Source organism: Lactuca serriola, chromosome 8, assembly GCF_051521515.1.
Source record: "Lactuca serriola cultivar US96UC23 chromosome 8, Lser_US96UC23_V15, whole genome shotgun sequence".
NCBI lineage: Eukaryota > Viridiplantae > Streptophyta > Magnoliopsida > Asterales > Asteraceae > Lactuca > Lactuca serriola.
The window spans coordinates 31,163,101-31,180,571 of NC_136415.1; positions in this window are offsets into that span (position 1 = coordinate 31,163,101).

Sequence of the window (17,471 nt, forward strand, 5' to 3'; positions counted from 1 at the left end):
CAATAATTTTGCCCTTTTTCCTCTTTTCTTTGTTTTTTCTTCTCAAAGATTTTGGTGGTTGCGTTTCCGACACCTTTTTTGATGTCATCATTGTAGGGAGATTGGGGTTGGGAAGGTGATTATTTGTTGGGAAGATGGAGTTTTAGGTTGTTGAAATTGTTGGAACTTGTGTAATGTTTGGTTGTTGGAAACTGGAAAGAGGGTGGTTATGGAATAGGTGAGTTTGTGGAAGTAGCATGTTCAGAACCCTCAACATCGTGATTCATGGGCCAGTGGGTGAAGTGGATGTGTTTGGATTTTGATCAATTTCTGGATGTTTTGTGAATGAGAAATAGTTTGTCTAAGAGAGAAAAAATTGGTGACTATTGAATATATATATATATATATATATATATATATATATATATATATATATATATATATATATATATATGAAATAAGATGGTATTTATTAGTAGTGTTCGCGGTGTGGTTTGGTGCGGTTTTGAGTCAAAATCGCAGACCGCACCACATATGCAGTTTGAGTTTTTTTTGAAATCGCAAACCGCACCACGATCGTTCGGAACCGTGTTAAGCGGTGCGGCTTAATGCGAACGGTTTATGTGGTTTGAATGCGGTTTGTGCGGTTCAATAAGTTGTTTAATTAATAACTTTCACAAACCAAAACAATTTGGTGATTTTAGTATTAGCTTTTTAACATCCAAAAATTTAGGTTCATTTGGTCCTTTTGTGATATGAAACCGATAAAAAGAACCCATAAAAAGTATTGAGAGTATGTACTTTTGTGTAAGTTTCATACTTTAGTTAATTAATTCCGTATATAATGTAACTGTATTTCTTGATTCCATGTTCGACATAACAGTACCTCATATAATTATATAATTTTCACTAATAATTCTTAATAACTTTAATTGTAATTGCTACCGAGAATCACCCAATGCTAATTCTATTTAAAGCTAATATTTTTTGGTGGAGGTTGAGGTTAAATGAATCCCTATTCGTTCTGTCTTAGTGGATAGAGGTGTTGAGTTGGAGTCTATCCTTTGCCCTATTTGTCAGTCTGAGGTAGAAAGTGTTTCGCATCTCTTTTTCTAGTGTGAGACGGCTTGTCAGATTTGGAGACGGCTTGGGGTCTGGCTGGATGTTTCGTTTCCCATTGACCTTGGTGCTTCAGAGATGCTTGATTGGATTGATTCTCTGTCGATTGTTCGTAGGCATCGTTCTATCTTGGAGTCGGTTTGCATGGTGAGTTTATGAGTAATTTGGCCTTATAGGAATGGTTTCATCTTTAGCCCTAATAAGTTTAAATAACATCTTTTATATGATATTATTGTTGATTTGTCTTTTCGGTGGTTCTCCCTTAAGAATTCTAAGACTCGTGTTAGTTGGATTGATTGGATGCATAATCCGCTAATGACTTAATCTTGTATTTTGCTAGCTCCTAGCTAGCTATTTTTAATGTGAGTTTTGTTGCTGTTAAAAAAAATAAACAAACAAACTTCTTTCTCATAATATATATATATATATATATATATATATATATATATATATATATATATATATATATATATATATATAGGGCTAGGTTAAAGTATTTTTTACATTTATTGTGTACTAGAATGCACCAATAGGAATTTTGTAAAATTATATTATTATTTAACTAAATAATGATAGATATTAAATGGTTTCTATAATTATATGTATATTAAATGATATCCATAATTATAGTTTTCTCTTTATGGAAATTAATTAAATTCGTCATTAATGTTAGCAATAACATTCTTTCAGAATGAATTTGTATCTAGGTTTTTATGTCAGCAATAACATTATTTCAGGACTCACTCACTTAAAATACAATAAAATTGTATGGAATATAAAGAATGAGGGTGTATTATAGTAGAATATATTCTCCTTCTCCTAGAATACGCTCTTATTATTTTATATATGAATTCATTCTGAAAAATATTATTATTGATATTAATGACGAATTAAATTAGTTTCCATAAAAAAGATTTATAAATATGGATATCATTTAATATACATTTAATGTTTACTCAATTCTTATTGGTGCATTCTAGCATACAATAGATATGACAAATCATTTGAACCTATATATATATATATATATATATATATATATATATATATATATATATATATATATATATATATATATATATAAGGAGCGTTCAATCGAGAACATTTCTTATCGCGAGAACATTTGAGAACAAATTTGAAAAACAATATTTTTTTAATTAAAATTATATATTCATATAAATCAAAAAATAGCTACAAACAATTAAAAAACCCACTAACTAACACCACTCACCACCCAACCAACACCACCCACCTCCACCACCGCCTGCCACCACCACCTACAACCACTGCCTACGACCATCAGCACCACCCGCCACCATTACCCATCACTACCTACCACCACCAACCACCACCCACCACCACCACCCGCCACCAACACCCATCACTAACCACCACTACCACCAGTCACCACTCATCACTACCCACCACACACCACCACCACCACCCCCCGCCACCACCACCACTACTTGCCACCACCACCACCCAACCATCACCACCCGCTACGTACCACCCACCTTCACCGCCCGTCACCACCACCAACAACGACTACCTACAACCCGCCACTACCACCCATCACTACCCACCACCACTAACCACTACCCACCACTCATCACCACCCACCACCTACCACCACCACCGACCCACCACAACCACCACCACCCACCACCACCACCTATCACTACCCACCACCACCAACCACCACCCACCAACCATCACTACCCGCCACCACCCACCACCACCACCCGCCACCACCATCACCACCCACCATCATCACCACCCAACCAGCACCACCCGTACCACCACCCTCCTCCACCAAAACCACCACCCATCACTACCCACTACCCACCACCACCACCAACCGCCACCACCACCACCACCACCACCCGCCGCCACCGCCACCACTACCCACCATTACCCTTTACCCACCACCACCGCCTACCACCACCACCACCCATCACCACCATTACCCGCTACTACCACCAACCACTACCCACCACCCGCCGCCACTTGCCACCTGCCACCATCCACCCACCCACCACCACCACCCATCACTACCCACCACCACCAACCACCACCCATCACTACCCACCACCACCTGTCATCATCACCACCCACCACAACCACCACCACCACCAACCACCACCCGCCGCCACCATTACCACCCACCATCATCACCACCCAACCAACTGTTGGATTAATGTCTAAGTCCTTAACTATAATTGGTAAAACTTGACCCGACCCGGCATGGTTCATTTGGGTTGCATGACATCATGTATTTGGATAGACTAAAATGAGAGAAATAACACTTAAGGTTTGTTAATATATAATAAGTTCTAATATATTAATAAGATTATTTAATTAGTATTGATCAAGAATTAATCTAGGATTAATTGAGTGATCAAAAGAAGACTAATTAAATATATGGGTTGATTGTGTAAATCATCCATACTTGTATAGTGGGCTAATGCTTCATGGATTATCAAGTTGGGCTAAAACCCATAAGATGCTCCATGGTGTATTTGAACCCATGGATCCAAGGAAATGGAAGGCCATGATGTAACATCTCCCTCTGGCACGTATCACAATATTGTCCGCTTTGGGCCACTCGGCACGAGGACTTCCCAGCCGAAGGGGGATCAGATCTAACCCACTTTCACCCCCCATTATAGGGTTTGACGTCCCCGTAGAACACATCGACCCGTGCCCTGGCTCTGATATCATTTGTAACATCCCCCTCTGGCACGTATCACAATATTGTCCGCTTTGGGCCACTCGGCACGAGGACTTCCCAGGGGGTCACCCATCCTGGTACTACTCCCGCCCGAGCACGCTTAACTGCAGAGTTCTTTTAGGATTTGTTGCCCTCACGGCTTTAAAACGCGTTGTGATAGGGAAGGTAGCCACACCCCTTATAAGGAATGCTTAGTTCTCTTTCCCAGCCGATGTGGGATCAGATCTAACCCACTTTCACCCCCCATTATAGGGTTCGATGTCCCCGTTGAACACATCGACCCGTGCCCTGGCTCTGATACCATTTGTAACATCCCCCTCTGGCACGTATCACAATATTGTCCGCTTTGGGCCACTCGGCACGAGGACTTCCCAGGGGGTCACCCGTCCTGGTACTACTCCCGGCCGAGCACGCTTAACTGCAGAGTTCTTATGGGATCTGCTGCCCTCACGGCGTTAAAACGCGTTGTGATAGGGAAGGTATCCACACCCCTTATAAGGAATGCTTGGTTCTCCTTCCCAGCCGATGTGGGATCAGATCTAACCCACTTTCACCCCCTATTATAGGGTTCGACGTCCCCATCGAACACATCGACCCGTGCCCTGGCTCTGATACCATTTGTAACATCCCCCTCTGGCACGTATCACAATATTGTCTGCTTTGGGCTACTCGACACTAGGACTTCCCAGGGGGTCACCCATCTTGGTACTACTCCCGGCCGAGCACGCTTAACTGCAGAGTTCTTATGGGATCTTAGCCAAATGGGTAGGACAAGGACTATAATTCTCCCTTCATTAAAAGTATTAATGATAAATACTAAGTAACTAAACCTTTTATAAATACCCAATCTTAGTTACTTAGGAAAAAGTGAATACGGTGCTAATACATGAAATTACACTTTGCACTTTGTTTAAGTCGGTTAGTGGAGCGTGTGTGGTTAACCGGCACACTAACTTGGACTTAACAAGGTAGGAAAAGGGTAACTTAATAGTTATCATAGTATCCGTGGAGCGTGTGTGGTTAATCGGCACATCGATTAAGGGGTAAATATTAAGGGTACCAAGTATATTTGCATGGTTACTTCACACCTTGTTTTGTGATCCTCGGCATCACAGTCACAAAACCTGAAGGGCACACTCGAGATTGAAACATGCCATTGAACAATTCAGTGAATCTCAAAAGATCTAGGAGTTTCAAATCCAATTAAAACCTAATAATACATTTCGTTTATCTTGGTGGAAATTGGTGAATCATCATTCACCTACCTTCAAATATTTTATAGCTTGGATTACGGCATCCCTCTTCCAAGTTATAAAAGTATTGTGTTGGGTCCTAGCCTTAATATTTCATATTGGGTGTTATATTAAGGACTTTAAATCAACTATCTTGAATATTTCCCAAAAAGATGTATGGTTTAGACATTTATGATCTACCCAAATCCCTTGAAACAAGCTTTCCTAAATGAAGATGATGTCCCATGGAAATCATACTTCTTTCACCTCCTCCAATTATTCTCCCTAACCTATAAGTTCTTGAAAAGTTTAAGGCCACTCAAGCCCTATTGGCAAGTAAAGGTCTATGTGTGGTCACATCTTGGAGATGTAGTCACATATTGACAAGCCGAGAGAGTTGGGTGTCAAAGTCTTGAGAAAGTTGGTGGTTCAATCACTTTCTAAGTCACATAGTGAGTTCCTTTGGGACTCTTATGAAACAGACTAAGACAAGACCCTTAATGATCTTATCCATTTGCTAAGATCAACTTCCTAAAACTTTATGGACATTGAAAATGATGACATTGGATATACAATAAAGCTCTCTCTTCCCAATGGAAAGGGATCAACCAAAGTCAACTCGGTTGACCAAATGGTAAAGAGAGAGGCTAAGTCTGAGATAGTCCCATTATCAAGGGTCCATTGCCAAAGGAAGGGGCATTAGTTGCAAAGCTGCCAAATTTTACCTAAGGATGTTAAAGTCAATAAGTTTGACTCTACTTCAGGTAAAATCCACTGTCTAATTCTTCTAAATTTCTACTATGAGATTCTTGATACATGATGTGACTGGGTCACATGGTGATGTTTTTAGAATCAAAGAAAAGTGAAGAAACTTAAAGAAAGAATATGTTGAATCTGATCACGTAAATGGATTTATATCGCATAGTTTGAAGATCGGATTCTTGAGCTACCTCTTAGGAGTTATGAGATATTGCTTAGGAATAGATAACAACAAGTTTTCATATGGACTGTAAGGATAAGTTTTTCCGCAAAGTTTTAAAAATAAAAGGAAATTTTTGATTTTATTTATTTTATGTATCCTTACAATGGCGTTTGTGAAAAAATTGTTGCTTATATGATTCCATTAATAGCAAGAGTGGAAATATGAAATTGATTCTTTCATCTGTGGTAATGTCTAAATTTACCAAATAAGGAAAGATCCTCATCACCCAAGTTTCAATTGGACCGGAACTTGGAATCATGCAAGTTGTATAGCATGACGAATGAGAATTTTTCATCTTTGGAAAATTAAGACTAACTACTTGTTCACATGGATGTGTGAGTCAAGTGAAGGATTAAGGGATCGAGTATACATTCTTGTGCACTGGTCAAGTCCACCACAAAAGACCGATAAGATTATTCGTCATAATTTACTAAAGCTCAGTAAATATGGTTATACTTACAAGCTTAAGTGTAATTCTGAGACATTGGGAAAAGGTTCCAATGTATGACAGAGCGAATAAGAAGAATCAACTTAGGCAAAAAGAAAAAAGTTTCTCAAATCTGAAAAGATGGGAGAGTACTTTAGTATCAGTTTTTGTGATCATCTTAATGATTAAGAAACCATAACACAATTAGTTCTCTAAGGAAATCTTACTGCATTCTTATGACTAAGAAGGGGAATCCTGAATTGTTGAAATGGTTAAATCAAGAAGATGAGTCATACTTCATTCTAATACAAGTCTTAGAGTCATACTCCAAGATTGTAATTTGAGTGACATGTCTTAGATAAGGTTTAAAACACATGTCAAATGTAAGAGTAAAAGTTTTCTACTCTTGTACATTTGAAATTGGTAAGTTGTGATGTTTTGGATAAAACAAAGACCAACTAAGGCCAATTGTGTGAAGTGTTTGTCTTGATTAGAATCCACACTATCTCTTGAATATCTGACAAAGAAAGTCGTATATGTCAAGAGGATAGTGGGAGTCTTAAAGGTCTTGAAAGTCTCAAGAACTAATCAAGAATAAAACCTGAGTTCTTCACTAGCACACGACTTGAGGTTCATAACCTATCGTGTTGACATATTCTGTGCCCATTCCAATTAAAGTTGGCTTTGCATATGAGTTCTTAGAGTTTTCAATTGGTTACACAACAACTTGGAAGCAATAGCAGGCCCTTAAGCTGCCAGGTGGCAAGAAATTAAGATTGAGTTTAGTCCATATGGGTTTGGATTTGTCATTATCCTTGTCTTGTGACTATGGTTTTGACAATTCACATGGATAAGAACACATACACCATTAAATCAAGTGTTATAAGGTTTCTCTCCCATTCATGAAAATGATGGTGAGGAAACACTTTCACTAAGTAGATTTTGGCTAGATAGCAATTGTGATATTAGCATTCTCAAAGTCGTTAGTGGAGCATGAGTTGTTTACCGGCACACTAACATGGACTTGTGAGAAGTGGTAAAGGTCTAAACAATCAAGACTATGATTACAACATCCCTTTTCATATTTCTTATAATTGTTTAGACACACCTGTGAGTTATCTATGATAAGGTGTATGATTATGATAAAGTTTTATCAAAGCAATCTAGTATCAGAAATCTGAACTTTGGTAAGAAAGTCAATAAAGTATTGATTTCCAGAAGTCCAGCTGATTTCTGAGTACATCTCAAAGCTAGTGGGAGCATAAGTGTTATGCTAATAATCATCATGTTAGTGGGAGCATGATAATTATGATAGCAATGCTAATTATAGAAAACAAAAAGTTTCAATTGGAAAAGAGTTGTTTTGCTATAATTAAGGGAGAGGAAATTATACTTCATCTCAAATCTAAAAGCTTAGATTGAGGTTTTAATCGTATTTAGTCATGGATATATATATATATATATATATATATATATATATATATATATATATATATATTTATATATATATATATATATATATATATATATATATATATATATATATATAGGATATAGATCCGATAAGAAATTTTTTTTGGTAGGAAGGTAACAAGTTTTTTTTCTACATATTTTTTTGACGAACAAAAGAAATGAATCACTAGATGATTCATTTATAAGATGATTCACAACAAAAAAATTCCCAAAAAAACATCTTTATGATTCATTTTTAAGTAAATTAAGAAAAAATTCACTTTTTGTGACAATTTTAGTGAATAACAACAAAATCATTGTATAAATGAATCATCGAGATGTTTTTTTGAGAATTTTTTCTTGTGAATCATCTTACAAATGAATCATCTTACAAGTGAATAACAAAAAAATATGTATAAAAAAAACTTCTTACCTTCCTACCAAAAATTTCCTTCTTATTTGATCTTGACTCTCTCTCTCTCTCTCTCTCTCTCTCTATATATATATATATATATATATATATATATATATATATATATATATATATATATGAATTTCATGTTGGAATGGCACAACATAAGGAAATTTTGTATATGGGTCCATTATTTGCGCTCTAAAATTCGATTATGATTACGGCATCCCTATTTATAATCTAAATTATGAGAACTTGGCAAATAGAAATGGAAATGTTATAGCAAAAGACTGGTTTAGTCTTTATGTGAGACATCATGAATCGTGTCTCATATGCTTCGGATATAGGATCGATTACATGTGTTATATTCATTCTTTCTAAAATTTTCCAAATGCATGGGGCATTAAGAAGGGAAAAAGGTCTAGAATTGGATATGACTAAAAGGATTAAACAATTGTCGAGGACAATCTAAGGTTTAACAAAGATTGGTTGCTCAAGGACAGTTGGAAGTATAGTGATAATTATGGAAGGACCATATTGATATAATTTGTAAGGAGGCAACTCTTGTTCACAAGTGATAGTCAAAATTGAATATGGAAATGTTTCAAAGTTAGAAATTATTCAATCTGTGTAAGATTAGGAAACCTAATGCAAGAAGGATGTTTCCAAGGAGCTGATCTCCTATGGAATGCTCTGTAATGGTTGTTGTCAAGTCTTTCTGACTTTGTGCATAATAATTACAAGAGGATCAATGCATATAAGTTTAGAATCTAAAATATTTCAGTAAATGACATGAATTTGGAATTCTTGCATTTGCAGTAAGGATTTGGGACTATGAAAAAAGGATCATTGGAGTTATGTTCAATTGATCTATTTCACAAAGTAAAGATCATAGACAAACATAACATGCATACTTGATGTATGGCATGACTAGTGTTTATAAAAACATAGTGTACATGCTTGGAGCATGGGACAACTATTGTTTTAATTCGAGAATAAAGTTGATAGCTAAAACAGTATGCAATGAATAATGTGTAATCATATGGTGATAAATAAAAGGTGTTTTATTTATATTCATAAGTTCTAAGACCATATTGGATTCAATTATTCTTGTGTTTCATTTTGCATTTTTTTACTTCCAGAATAACTAGGTCGTTCTTCCTGATTGACTAAGTTATTCAAACCATCCACAGTCGGTCATATGTTGGAAGTAGATATGAATTAAGACTGTCATGGGTTGGCTTGTAGAGGTCTAAGATGTTGGACAAAGGGCTACAACACTCATGAGTGCTCATAAGTTCTAAGTATTGGATTCAACCCGCGCTCATTGGAATCACTTCATGAATTTTATCACGAGTGATCATGAGACGATAATATCTTATATTCTTCAAACCTAGAGATATGAGTTGTTACTATGAGTTGGTTGTAAATTGATTGCATGAAAACGCATTTGGTAACTCGGTGTTATAAAACGTGCCTTTGTGTATGATTCAACAAGTAGTAGAACAAGCCGTATGAGTCGAATTTTATCCATTCCTTTTACCTTCGGGATAAAAGCGATATATGTGGGCCCCTCGATGATTTGGTGATGACAAATATAAGTGCTCGGCCGGGCCTGGACTGTTTTGATTTGTTCAATTAGTCAGTCGTCATAAATCGGAAATCGGGAAACAACAAATGGACAGAGAGAATGATTATAATCCATGTCTCAATCCATATGATATCTAGAATGGAGGAATATATGATCCCTTATCTAATGGACAAGTCATTGACAAAGGTCAGAGTTCATCTACAAGGTTAGAGTTCGACAGAAGCTTTTGAGAGCTACATTTGCCAGTCGGTTCTTGAAGTCATACGCAATAATAGTTTTAGACTTATCCAAGTGGGAGACTGTTGGATTAATGTCTAAGTCCATAACTATAATTGGTAAGACTTGACCCGACCAGACATGGTCCATTTGGGTTGCATGGCATCATGCATTTGGATAGACTAAAATGAGAGAAATAACACTTAAGGTTTGTTAATATATTATAAGTTCTAATATATTAATAAGATTATTTAATTAGTATTGATCAAGAATTAATCTAGGATTAATTAAGTGATCAAAAGAAGACTAATTAAATATATGGGTTAATTGTGTAAATCATCCATACTTGTATAGTGGGCTAATGCTTCATGGATTATCAAGTTGGGCTAAAACCCATAAGATGCTCCATGGATGCTCCATGGTGTATTTGAACCCATGGATCCAAGGAAATGGAAGGCCATGACCATTAGGGTTTACCCTAATTGTGACACTATATAAATATCATATCATTGGGAAAATCGGCCACTATGAGTGAGTGATAGGGCTAGCCGATTTTCATGAAGTGTGGAATTCTCTCAAGTATTTCCAAGTGCATATGATGGTGTGTGAACCATTTGAGGTGTCACACTTGGGGCACTAGGCACTCAAGCTTCATGAAGATAATCTACATCAAAGAGGTATGTAATTCTAACTTGATATATTCATTTGAATCAATGTTATTATGCTAGTTAGGATGAATACCTTTGAAAGTTCATATTTGCATGTATAATAGAGAAAACATAGATCCAAGGTATTTAGGGTTGCATGTACATGTAGAAGTGTTAGAATGCTCAAAACCCAACACCAACACCACCCGCTACCACCACCTACCTCCATCAAAACCACCACCAATCACTATCACCACCACTTGCAACCACCTACCCACCCACCACCACCTATCACCGCCACCACCACCAACTACCACCCACCACCCAACACTACCCACCACCCACCATCACCACCACCACCCACCACCATCACCACCCCCACCAGCACCACCCAACTATCACCACCCGCCACCACCACCCACCTTCACCACCGCCCGCTGCCACCACCAGTAACCACTACCTACCACCCACCACCACCACCCACCCACCACAACCACCACCACCACCACCATCCCCAACCCCACCTACAAAGATATGTTATTGTTTTTTTGATTCATTAGATTTTCTCTTGTATATAATCACATTTGATTATATGTATCGAGTCACATGTGATTATATGTATCGAATCAAATATGATTTATATGTTATTAAATACATATAATCACATGTGATTAAATAAACATGAAAAACTAGTGAATCGAGAATGCAAAAATGAATATTGTCTACGTAAATCATATGTGATTAGATACATATAACGACATGTGATTATATGTATTTAATAAAATATTATTTACGTGGGCCGTATTTATTTTAGTGTTTTTGATTTAATAATTGGCATCGTGTATTAAATCACATGTGATTATATGTATTTAATCACATATGATTTATATGGATAATATTTTTTTCACGGGTTTATTTAATAGTTGTTCTTATGTATTTAATCACATGTGATTATATATAATTAATCACATATGATTCGTATGGAAAATATTTATTCTTGCGTCGATTCAATAATTGTTTTAATATACTTAATCACATGTGACTATATGTATTTAATCACATATGACTTATGTGGACAATATTCATTATTTCTTTCTCAATTCAATAGTTGTACTCGTGTACTTAGTCAAATGTGATTATATGTATCAAATCGCATATGATTTATATTGATAATATTCACGAGTCATTATTTTTTCTTATGTATTTAATCATATGTGATTGTATGTATTAATTGTTGGATTAGTGTCTAAGTCTGTAACTATATTTGGTATGTACTGGACCCGGTTGTGCATGGTCCTTTTGGGTTGCCTTCACCAAAGCAACTTGACAAGGTTATTTAAGAAAGTGAGAGGATATTATGGTTTATTAACATATTATAAGAATAATATATTAAAGGAGAAATCATGTTTATTTAATTAGTATTAGTCATAAATTAATTAGGAATTAATTTGGTGACTAAAAGAGATTAATTAAATAAAGGGGCATAAACTGTCAAATGTGTGATAGTTGATTTTTGGACTAGGAAACCTAATGGACTAAGGGGGAACGAAATTATGATGAAGGCTCATCATATTTTCGTCCAAGGGCCTTATTCCAGAAGGTTCCTTGGGCTGCTTGGTGGCTAAGTTGTCCATTAGGGTTTTAGACTGAAACCCTAGTTAACTACACTATAAATAGAGGCCCTTGGATGCAATTTTCGGATGCTTGACTCCAAGAGAAACCCTAGGGCCGATTTTTAGTGTTCTTCCACCTCTCTCTTAATAGCCTTCTTGCTTGTGGTGTTTGTGAACAATTAGAGGAGTTACAATTGTGACTCTAAGCTCAAGATCAAGAAGATTCAAAGGATTCCAAGTAAATTGAAAGAGGTAAACACTTAGATCTGTTCTTATGATGTTAATTTCGAATTATACATATTATATCTAGGGTTTCAAGTCTTGGAATCATTGCATATACAATAGAGAAACCTAGATCCAAGCATTAGGGTTTGTATGAGCACATAGGATTGTCCTTATGCATAAAACCCGTCATTAATCACATATGATTAATGTATAAAAAGAAAAATTATTTAATCAAAAATGCGAAAATGAATATTGTGCACAGAAATCATATGTGACTAAATGTACAAGAACAACTATTGAACAAGAAGGTGAAAATGAATATTGTCCATATAAATCATATCTAATTAGATACATATAATATCATGTAATTAAGAACAAGAACAACAACTGGATCGAGAACGCGAAAATAAATATTTTCCACATAAATTCTATATGATTAGATACATATAATCACAAGTGATTATATAAATTCAATCACATATGATATATTTGGACAATATTTATCTTTGTGTTCTCAATTCAATAATTGTTATTGTGTATATAATCATATGTGATTATATGTATCTAATCACATATGATTTATATAGACATCATTATATTTTGTCCGTATAAATCATATGTGATTAGATACAGATAATCACATATGATTATATGTATTTAATCACATATGATTTCAGTGGACAAAGAGCAATGATTGAATCGAGAATGTGACAATGAATTTCATCCACATAAATCATATATGATTGGATACATATAATCATAGTTTTCGACTGAATAATTGCTTTTGTGTAAATAATCACATGTGATTATATGTATATAATCATATATGATTTGAGGTGGACAATATGCATCTTTTCCTTCTCGATTCAATAGTTGTGCTCATGTACTTAATCACATACAATTAAACCTATAATCACATGTAATAAAATACATGAGAACAACTATTGAATCGACAAAGCAAAAATGAATTATGTCCACATAAATCATATGTGATTAGATTCATAAAATCACATGTGATTATATGTATTTAATCATATGTGATTAGATTCATATAATAACAAAGCAAAAATGAATTACCTCCACCACCCACACCCACCCACCACCCGTTACTATCACCACCCCTTACAACCACCTACCCACCTACCACCACCCATCACCACCCACCACCACCACCAATCACCACCACCCCGCCTCCACCACTTGCCGCCACCACCCCCACCCACAAAGATTTGTTGTTGTGTTTTTGATTCATTAGGTTTTCTCTTGTATATAATCACATGTGATTATATGTATCGAGTCACATGTGATTATATATATATATATATATATATATATATATATATATATATATATATATAATATCAAATCATATATGATTTATATCTTATTAAATACATATAATCACATGTGATTAAATACACGTGAAAACTAGTGTATTTAATAAAATATGAATAAAATGGACAAAAAATAATTATTGGATTGAGAACATGAAAATGAATCTTTTCCACATAAATCATATATGATTATATATATATATATATATATATATATATATATATATATATATATATATATATAATCACATGTGATTAGATATATTTAATCGCATATGTCATTATCGCGCTCTCGATTCAATAATTATATTTAATCATAAGTGATTAGATACATAAATCATATGTGATTAGCTTCATATAATCACATGAGATTTTATGTATTTAATCACATATGATTAATGTGGATAAAGATTTGTTTTCGCGTTCTTGATTCAATATTTGTTATCGTGTATATAATCATATGTGATTGTATATAGCTAATCACATATGATTTATAGACAAGATTCGTTTTTTCCAAATAAAATCATATGTGATTAGAAGCATATAATCACATCTGATTAAATGTATTTAACCATGTATGATTAAAGTGGAAAAAAAACAATTATTGAAGTGAGAACGTGAAAATGAATCTTGTCTAGATAAATCATATGTTATTAGATACATATAATCATATGTGATTATATGTATCCAAGCACATATGATTTGTATGAACAATATTCATTTTTGTGTTTCGATTCAATAATTATTCTCATGTACTTAATCACATGTGATTAATAAATATAATAACATGTGATTGTACATATGATTTATGTGGACAAGATTCATTATTTCTTTCTCAATTCAATAGTTGTACTCATGTACATAATCATATGTGATTATATGTATCAAATCGCATATGATTTATATTGATGTACTTAATCATATGTGATTAGATACATATAATCACATGTGATTATATGCATTTAATCACATATGATATATGTGGAAAAGATTTATCTTTGTGTTCTCGATTCAGTAGTTGCTCTTGTGTATATAATCATATGTGATTATATGTATCTAATCAAATATGATTTATATAGACATCATTATTAATTTTTTGTCCGTATAAATCATATGTGATTAGATAAATATAATCAGATATAATTATACGTATTTAATCACATATGATTACAGTGGACAAACAGCAATTATTGAATCGAGAATGTGATAATGAATCTCATCAACATAAATCATATATTATTGGATACATATAATCACATGTGATTATATGTATTTAATTAGATATGATCTATGTAGATAATATTTATTTTTTGCGGTTTCGATTGAATAATTGCTTTTGTGTATTTAATCACATGTGATTATATGTATATAATCACATATGATTTGAGGTAGATTAAACAGATAATCACATGTGTATATAATCACATATGATTTGAGGTGTATTAAACATATAATCACATGTGATAAAATACATGAGAACAACTATTGAATCGACAAAGCGGAAATGAATTGTGTCCACATAAATCTTATGTGATTAGATTCATATAATCACATGTGATTAGATGTATTTAATCGCATATGATTATTTTGGATAATGATTTGTTTTTGTGTTCTTGGTTCGATATTTTTTATCATGTATATAATCACATGCGATTGTATGTATCTAATCACATATGATTTATATAGACAAAATTCATTTTTTTCCAAATAAAATCATATGTGATTAGAAACATATAATCACATCTGATTAAATGTAATTAATCACATATGATTAAAGTGGAAAAAAGACAATTATTGAATCAAGAATACGAAAATGAATCTTATCCACTTAAATCATATGTGATTAGATACACATAATCACATGTTATTATATGTATCTAATCGCATATGATTTATGTGGACAATATTCATTTTTGTGTTCTCGAGTCAATAGTTGTTCTCGTGTATTTAATCACATGTGATTATACGTATCTAATCACATATAATTTATGTGAATAAGATTCAAATTTGCGTTCTCAATTCAATAGTTGTTATCATGTATTTAATCATATGTCATTTTATATATTTAATCATATATGATTAATATAGACAAAGAACAACCATTGAATCGAAAACACAAAAATGAATCTTGTGCATATAAGTCATATGTGATTAGATCATATAATCGCATGTGATTTCATACACGAGAACAATTAATGAATCGAGAACGCGGAAATGAATCTTGTATGCATTTCACACTAAAAAGCAAACTACATTTTGTCTTTCCTTGTTCACTCTACCGGATTAGGGTAAACGTAAACAATATCATAAAACAAGTAATGCCTACATAATAGGAGAGTTAGTGTAACTCGCCTCCTTGAACTTGAAAATCAGCTAGCATGAGCAAGATGGATCCTTTCCTTTCTGAGAACCTACACAACAATCATAACATTGTTTAGCTTGTGATTTGTTCTAATACTCTTATAAAACTTCTGTATATATTTTCTTATTTTCTCTTTGATTGTAGTGCTCTTTTGGGATCTATTTTCTTACCTTTCAACCAATTCTTAAATTTAGATAAAATAATATTGGTAAAGTTCCTTCTTTTATTTTTCAGAAATATAAAGATCTCGTTCTAAGGATTTTTGGTTGATTTTATATTAAATTTACAAGTTAGTAACTTTAAGCTGTCACATTCTGGACCGCTCAACACTATTGGAATAACCTGTACCACTATAATAATAATTACATCAAACCCTTTATATGTGGGAAACTATACATCCATATATAACTATAGGCTTTGGAATTTTGACATTTGGAGTTCTGATGAATTTATTATGATTTTTTGAAGACAATGCATAAAATATGTGACAACATGGACCAAACTGAGAAGATTGCCAATTTTACCCCTCAAGGATTTGGAATTTCGAAATGTGATTCAAAGCTTGAAGAAACTAGACACAATAATATTTCTAGAAAAATAAGTCTCATGATTTTTAGGTGCTCCTACTGACTTGCACGAATTTTAGAAGTTGGAGGACAGATTTAGGAAAATTGATCATAATAGCTTTTAAATCACTTTTGGTGTTCTATTACGGACTTAATGGTTAACCCTTAAGTTTATCACTTTTTATATGATTGTTGGTTACTTATTAGGCTATTAAGATGTGAAATTCAATTTAACCTAAGGGCCTTAATGCTTGGCTTAATGAGGGTTCACAGTTAAGGATTTTCAAATAAAATGCCACTTTTTCATTGAGACATTTCATTGAACACTTGGTGCTCATAAAAAAATCTATACAAATATCAAATTAGCTACTGTTATTGTGTGTGTGTGTGTAATTATAGAGATGAGAGTGACCACCTGCAACGTTGATAAACTCTACAAAGATCAACTTTACTAGCCGAAAACTTCATAAATTCATTCTGATGTATTATGTGTAGATAATATATTGAGTTATTGATGGGTACCAAGGTCTAAAGTGGAATAAAATGAAAAGGAGAAGACAAAGATTTCATATTCTTGTAAAAT